The sequence below is a fragment of the Gordionus sp. m RMFG-2023 genome, chromosome 3 (assembly GCF_954871325.1).
Source record: "Gordionus sp. m RMFG-2023 chromosome 3, tfGorSpeb1-WG-v2, whole genome shotgun sequence".
Lineage (NCBI taxonomy): Eukaryota > Metazoa > Nematomorpha > Gordioida > Chordodea > Parachordodidae > Gordionus > Gordionus sp. m RMFG-2023.
The window spans coordinates 16,047,353-16,056,433 of NC_088777.1; positions in this window are offsets into that span (position 1 = coordinate 16,047,353).

Consider the following 9,081-nt stretch of genomic DNA (forward strand, 5'->3'; position numbering starts at 1 on the left):
TTTCTATAATAATATTTATTACAAAATCTATTTATTACAGTATAAAATATTTTCGGTTGCTGATATAAAAAATTTTTGCGTCTTAAGAATTACAAGTGATAAAAAAGGTTAATTAATTCATACATATGCCTCAATTGGTAATGGAAAAACCCCATAAGGCTATATAATTCTTAGCAAGTTATATTGACAAAAGATCATGAAACTAATATAACTCTCTGTTAACATTTTAGACTATATTTTATTGAATGGACTAAAAAGTAAAAATTTATAGGCCTTACCAAATCAACAATTCTTGAAGAAGAGAATATAAACGACCAATCCAAATCATAAACCTATATGGTGGTTAGAGATTCCTCTTAGATGACATGATGGAATCTAAATAAGTAATCGAGAAAATTATTGTGAGATATTAAATTTCTAAAAGATTATCTTCCATTTTTAATGATACATACACGACTACACAGTTGTCCATTATTGCTTATCTAAAATATGCGATCATATGCTCTCAGCGTAGTAATAATTTTAAATTACATAGCCACAAAAATAATAGATGCTGGTTAATTTGCAGTCATAGGCATGACACTCACAATGGTAACCCATATCAGAATTTTTTCTGTTAGATAAATTGATAAAACAAAAACACTAAAAACCTTTAGAAGAAATTATGCAAATATATTGAAGCTTGAGTTATTTACACGGCAAAATGCCATATTAGAAATGAAACATTTTGTAACTACAAAATAAGAACCAGAGTGATATCATGAAAGCAATTAAGATTTTTAATATATTGTCGCACCACCTCTAGTTGGTATATTATATCTTAAAATAATAGTAGTTTGTAATAATATTAAAAATATATTCGTATTAAAAATTTAACTCAAAACTGTTTTTCAAAGAAGAAAAAATTGCTTTCCTAAAAATACTTAAAAAAAGAGAAGAAAAGATATCTAATTTATTACATCCATTGTGGGTTAAATAATAAGACGTTTAATTTCAATAAGATTTTATAATAGATGGTGTTAAATATTTGAATGCAAATTGTTACTTATATTTATTATCAAAAGCATTTATTAGTAAAATCTTATAATATTAACTGTAATATATTATATAAGTGTCAAATAAGTCTGTAAAAGTGACATTTTACCTAAATTTTATAAATAATTATATAAGAGTATTATAAACTATATGCTTACTACTTTTTTTAAATAAATCTCTTATACATATTTGGATTTGGACCTTGAAAATAATTTTTGGAAGAGACATGATAATTAAATTTAAAAATCAATAATATAGTTGATTAGTGATTTTAAACTCGGCTAATTATAATATTAAATTTGTTAAATTTCAATTAATAAATGATTATATTTATTTAATTAGGGTTATATAATAATTTAAATAATAAAAGTCAATTAAGCTTCAACTGTTAATGCTAAATTAATATTTAGTGAGTGATATTGATATATTATTTGTTGTGTTTGGACCGATGGGTCCCCCTGTCTGAGTGGGAAACATACAGTCCGTGATCGGGGGTCCGGGATTATCGATGACGGGATCCAGGGGGCCGGGTTTTATAGATTTAGTCTTGGTATCACACGGACAACGTAGGGAAAATAATATTTTCAAAGTTTATTAAAGTTGAAGTTGCAAAGCAAAAGAAAAATCTAATTCATCCAATAATTAATCAAAACAAAATGTATATAAATTACACAATCAAAGAAAAATATTTAATGGTCAGAAAAAGGTATTTTTCCAACCTTTATAATTTTTAAAACAAAGAGAAAAAAAAAGGTTGTTATATAATCGCGATACAATCATTCTTGAAACTGGTTAGAACCAGTTTCAAATGCAATATAAAAATAAGGTTAGGGTCCACTAGATCGTATGGACATTTGTGAAAAAACGTCAAATGACCAAAAATGGCCACAAATATATTTGAAGCGATTATAAAATTGTATAATTTTGAAACGTTGTTACAGATTTGGCAAATAAATAAAAAAATGCTTTTTATTTTAAATTAAAAATAAATAGCAGATAATTTACAATATTTTAGAAAACTCTTAATGCTCTAGATCCATTAATATATAATAGACAGCACAATTGTATTATAAATATATCTTTGATATAACATCATTAAAATTTATATGAAATATCTCATAATAAAATTTTTAATTAATATATAAAAATGCAATCTCTTTTTTTTGCATGATAATGTATAAATTGAATTAAATTTTTGTTAGAATAGATAATATTATTGTTGTATTTTGATTTGATCAAACTCTATTGAACCATTTGATTATTAGAATTTGTATAATAGCTTTGTTTAAAAATGATATAAATAGCAGATAATTTACAATATTTTAGCAAACTCTTTATTATAAATATATCTTTGATATAACATTATTAAAATTTATATGAAATATCTCATAATAAAATTTTTAGTTAATATATAAAAATGCAATCTCTTTTTTTTGTATGATAATGTAAAAATTGAATTAAATTTTTGTTAGAATAGATAATATTATTGTTGTATTTTGATTTGATCAAACTATATTGAACCATTTGATTATTAGAATTTGAATAATAGCTTTGTTTAAAAATGATATAAATAGCAGATAATTTACAATATTTTAGCAAACTCTTTATTATAAATATATCTTTGATATAACATTATTAAAATTTATATGAAATATCTCATAATAAAAATTTTAATTAATATATAAAAATGCAATCTCTTTTTTTTTGCATGATAATGTATAAATTGAATTAAAATTTTGTTAGAATAGATAATATTATTGTTGTATTTTGATTTAATCAAACTATATTGAACCATTTGATTATTAGAATTTGAATAATAGCTTTGTTTATATGCACTCTTTGTTTTGCCTAGTTTTCTAAAAAAATTAATTATTATATGCAAATTAAATAATATATACTTTACAATTTTCTTATTGATAATTGTTGCGATTTAGCTTTAATCTCTTGGATTTTCATAATTATTTTGGGAACAAACTACTTTGGGAACGAACTATTGCAAATTGGCTTTTTTTTGGGAACGAACTATTGCAATACGACAAAAAACCTATTTCCTAAATTTTCATACGAATTAGAGGGACGATACCAAAAATAAGGTATAATATCAATTTCATAACAAAAAAAAAGGAAGATGGGAAAACAAAAGAAACAAGTGGAGAAAAACCTAAAGAAAAGAAATATGTTAACTCATATCAAAATCTAATATGTTAGATATATTGATAAAGCAAAAACACCTAAAATCTTTGATGAAATTATGTTTGGAAGAAATTTTGCAAATATATTGAAGCCTTGAGTTATTTACAGTTTAAGTGTGCCAAATTAGAAATAAATAATTTGGGAGCTAGAAAATAAGTACCATAGTGATATGATGAAAGCAATTAAGATCTTATATATTATTATATTGTCAATGTATTCAAATATTTTTAATTAAATTTTTCAGAAACTTTGGTCATATCAAAAGAAAGCATTTACTGTTTTTTTCTGATTTTTCCCTATCTCAAAAAGAATTTTTTTATAAGCACCATGAGATTAATTTTAAAATGTATTTCTTTTCAGTGTATTTATTTTTGTAAATATAATATATAAAAAGTAATATTCCATATTATAGTGTCCATTTTTTAAAAATATATATAAATAAGCAAACTATTCTAAATTTATTTAGCATTTTTATTAAAATATAGTTTATTATTAAGTTAGGATAAACAAATAAATATATAATTATCAAATTATGAAAGAATGATTGAGTAAACAATTTAGCCAATATTATCTTTATTAATGTAAAAAGAATAATAGTGTATGATTTTTTAAGATATTGACTATTTATATAGAAAATATTTACTATGTTTTATTTAGCTAATATTTTGACATCACCTTATGTGATTATTATTACATGTTACCTTAAATATAACAAAAATGCCCTTTACTCTCAATTATATAACTTAACAACCCAAAATAATTCTTTCTAATAATATTAAATAAATACCATTGACCATTAACGACGATCCATATTTAACATAATTATCTTTATTTCCAATAAAACCACAATAATCTAACATAAAATATGTAGAAAAATATAACATAATATAATTATCCAATTCTTCATTTCTCAAAGGTCCACAGCTGACATCCAAAGGTCCACAGCTGACATCTAATCCAATATCTCCCAATCTCCAACTACGGGTTTTTCCGAGCAATGAAACACACCCCGTGATCCTTATCTCCTCTTCTTCCCCCAAGGAAAACTTCATTCCCCTGTCAGAAAATAACTGACATTTGATGTATTATATTAAATTTATTTCTTCTTTTTTTCAACAGCTACAACACGCCCACCCTTCACAAGCACAGCGTCCCTCTCTTTGTGGTGGTGTTGTATCGAATCGCCCCTTTGAATTGTATCGAATCACCTCTTTGAATTGTATCGACTCGCCCATTATAATTGTATTGGAACGCCTTGAAGATGTTCAGGGAATTTATCGAATCAACTTCCCTTATAATGATTTATAATATAAGAATTCCAGTACATTTCAATATAAAATCGCCAAAACAGACATTATCAATAATGACATGTACATGGGGGTATCTGCATTTATAATCTACGGAACATTAATATGGACAATGTAATATCCGCAAAACATAATAATTTATTCATTTTAAGACATTTGGGAACTACTAGCTATAATATACATTATTAGGATATGATTCATGGTAATTAGGAAATAATGATTTTACATATAATAATGTAATGTGAAAACATTGTCTATGTGTGAAACGCAATTTCAACACATGTAATTTTCATTCTATCATGTGAAAAAAAACAAAGCTACATCTTTATAAATATTTCCTAAAATGAATATAAAAATCCATCTTTAGGTATTAAAAATAATTGCGAAACTTGGCCGAACAAAGATTAAAAATAAAATTACAATACATAAGTATATAAATACATTTAATATTATATATGAAGGAACAAATATATAATATGTAGAAAATACAATATTTTCCATCTAGGAATTACTCAGTATCCTAAGAAAAATATACCATTTCTACCTAACTCTGTCATCACAATTAGCACAAATTCACAAAAATGTAGAATGCAAAGTAACAAAAATTGATAATATAATGGGCTATATGGTATATATGTAAAGAATTTTTAATATACCTTCACAATATAAAATAATTTGAGTATTTTCTTTAAAAATATGTTCATAATTAAATAGTAAAATGTGATGTGTTATAAAATTATTAAAAAGATTTTAAAAAATGTATTATGCAGCATAAATTTACAAAAAAAAAACTTTCCCCAGTATGCAAACTAAACAATATTTTCACCTCAAGGCATACCTCTCAACACGGGCTGACCTTATCTGTAAAAATATTTTCCCTTCACATCATTGCATACCACACAAATATAATAATTGCAAATAAAACTTCTTATAAAAATTTATAATTTAAAAAAAAATATATATATTAAATATAAAGATTTCATAATTTGGAAAAAAAAAATATTATACACCATCTAATGTATCATACAAATTCCTATCCAATTTATATATACACTAAATGCAGACACTAAATCAAAATAACTATCCACATCTAACATTATAGATATTATTCTGACTTCATCATACTTCAATTCATTCAAATTCTCATTCATAATTAAATATATCATATGTTACCTATACAATATATTAACATTATAATAATAATTCATAGTTAAATATATCATGTTACCTATGCAATATATTAACCTTAATTAATAATAAATTATCCCATACATATTCATCCCTTTACAAACCCAAAATGCATAATTAAATAATACACACTTTATTACAAAAGTCTATATCCATATATATTTTCATTAATTTCACATATTTAAATATTTAACAATAATTTATGTCCTGCTGTTCATGAGGTCTTTCAGCTTCCTATGACGGAATACCTATAACACCATTCAATGAGTTTTAAGGCATACCAAATAATGATCAAGATTATATGTACCATATACATCTAGACATAAGATAATATACCAAATATTACTATCTTAAATTCCTGATCTTATTTCCATATTTCTGCCTAATACTCATTACATACTTTCTATCTTACACCTTTTAAGTTAAATATAAAAGTATAGATATCCTTAAACTCATGTATCTGTATAGTTTGTAGTACATTGCCTTGTCAAAATTTCTCTTATGTAATATGTATACAATAAAAATTTTGTTTTACTTTAAAACCGAATCAACCCACTCTTTCGATCCTGGTCAGCTGGCAACAATATTACAAGTTACCTTAAATATAACAAAAATGCCCTTTACTCTCAATTATATAACTTAACAACCCAAAATAATTCTTTCTAATAATATTAAATAAATACCATTGACCATTAACGACGATCCATATTTAACATAATTATCTTTATTTCCAATAAAACCACAATAATCTAACATAAAATATGTAGAAAAATATAACATAATATAATTATCCAATTCTTCATTTCTCAAAGGTCCACAGCTGACATCCAAAGGTCCACAGCTGACATCTAATCCAATATCTCCCAATCTCCAACTACGGGTTTTTCCGAACAATGAAACACACCCCGTGATCCTTATCTCCTCTTCTTCCCCCAAGGAAAACTTCATTCCCCTGTCAGAAAATAACTGACATTTGATGTATTATATTAAATTTATTTCTTCTTTTTTTCAACAGCTACAACAATTATAATAGAAAAATTTTTAAAAAAATTTTCATTTCTAGTGTCCTGCTCCTGAAAGGTGAAAATATATTGTAAAGCAATTTTTGCTTAACTTGAAAACTAAAGAAATCAATATTGTTTAATACTCTGGTGAAAAATGACTTAAATAGAAATTCTATAGAAATTAGGCAAATTTGGGAGGAAATAGGAAAAACATATAACTTCAATTATGATCAAGTGAAAAAGAAACCTTCCATTAAAATAGATAATTAACTAATAAATTTTTATTTTTTAAAACTTAAATGTCCAAGAGTGTTTTGTTATTAATTTGTGAAAATTTTAAGGATTTTTTCAAAACATTTTGGACACAGACTTATATATAAATTTATTTACCTATTTTCTTTCTTTTAACATTTTTGTTTTCAATATTTATATCTTTTAAAACTACAATTAATCGTCTTTCAACTAAATCAAAGTTTGAATTTTAAAAACTGTATAAAATATACTTTGTTCATCACCAGCTTTATTATTGAATCCTCTTCTTTGGTCCTCAAGATTATTGCTAGTTTTATCTTTAGTTTTTTTCATAAAGTCTTTAATGCTTAAATTTTTAAATCGCAAAGTCATTTTATTTAAATAGTGATTTTAAACTCGGCTTACAATATTAAATTTGTTAATTTTAAATTAATAAATCTTTATATTTATTTAATTAGGGTTATATAATAATTTAATTAATAAAAATCAATTAAACTTCAACTGTTAATGCTAAATTGATATTTAAACATTATGCATGGTATTGATATTTTATTTTTAACAAAGAATTTGATTGCAAGCTGACTTAGTGAAAATATAATTTATATGTATTAATCTAATCTAATAAAATTTAGATAGTCTTATTAATTTTTAAATAATAAAATTAAATCTATATATTACTTAATAGAATTATAATAAACAGGGGACAATCAAAAAAAGTTCTTTTTAGTTTAAGGGGATATTAAGGAACCATTAAAAAAAAATATTTTTTTGCATCAGGGGGCTATTCAAATTTTTCAGGGGGCTTGAGCCCCTGCGCCCCCCCCCTAGTGACGTCACTGCTTTCTTCCACTTCCTCGGATCCTATTTCGCTTTCATCTTCTCCGGCCCCACATCGAGACAAAATATCAGGTAAATAGTTTTCCCTTCCCCGCCTATATTTCACCTGCACATCAAAACTGCCAACGAGTAATAACCATCTTTGTAAACGAGGAGACAACATCAGCTCCTTATTATCCTTTTTGAAAAGATGGACTAAAGGTTTGTGATCCGTGTAGATTATAAATCTGCCTCCAATTAAGTATTCCGGGCACTTGGTCAATCCAAAAATAACCGCCAAGGCCTCCTGTTCGATTACTGAATACCTTGTCTCTGCTGCTTTAAAAATTCTCGAGAAAAACAAAATAGGTCTCTCCAGTTCGTCTATGTAATGCAGTAAGGCTCCACCCACACCCCTATATGAAGCATCCACGGACAATATGACTTCCAAATCGTTATTAAAGCATACTAAGATAGGTTCTTTTCCGATTTTACTTTTCAACTCTTCAAAGGCCTCTTCCTGCTCATCTTGCCATATAAATTTTTTTCCCTTTTTCAATAATTTATATAATGGTGCCGCTATCCGGGCAAAACCCTCCACAAAACGGTGATAATAGTTTACCATTCCCAAGAAAGCCTGTACCTCCACTTTATTATTAGGTTTCAACATGCTTGTTATGCTCGCCATATTTTTGTCCAACGGCTTAACCTCCTTTCCATTGATTTTATGACCCAAATATATAACCTCAGACACTCCTAATACACTTTTCTCTGCGCTTGCACGCAACCCTTTATCCCTGATTCTTTTGAACACCTCCTCCAATCTTTGCTCATGCTGTTCAGGAGTTTCTCCTTTTACTAATACATCATCCATGTAATAAAACACTCCTTCTAGACCTTGAAAAACAGCTGACATTGTTCGTTGAAAAATCGGAGCCGACACGCTAAGTCCAAATGCCAATCTACAGAACACAAACAATCCTTTCGGCGTAGTAATGGCCAATAGACGCTGCACCTCTGGCTTCACCCGCAATTGTAGGTAGGCATTTGAAACACTTTTGAAAAATATATACTTCCTTTGAGACTGGCTAATATTTCCTCAATTCGCGGCAAGGGATATTTCACTTCCACCACCCACGGGTTTAACGTGACCCAAAAATCTGCGCATAAACGGAGCTTTCCATTGGCCTTTTTCACCGGTACCAATGGTGTTGCCCTTTCGCTATATTCTACAGGACATACTATGCCTTTTTGCACCCATTGATCTAATTTCTTGTTCACTTCAT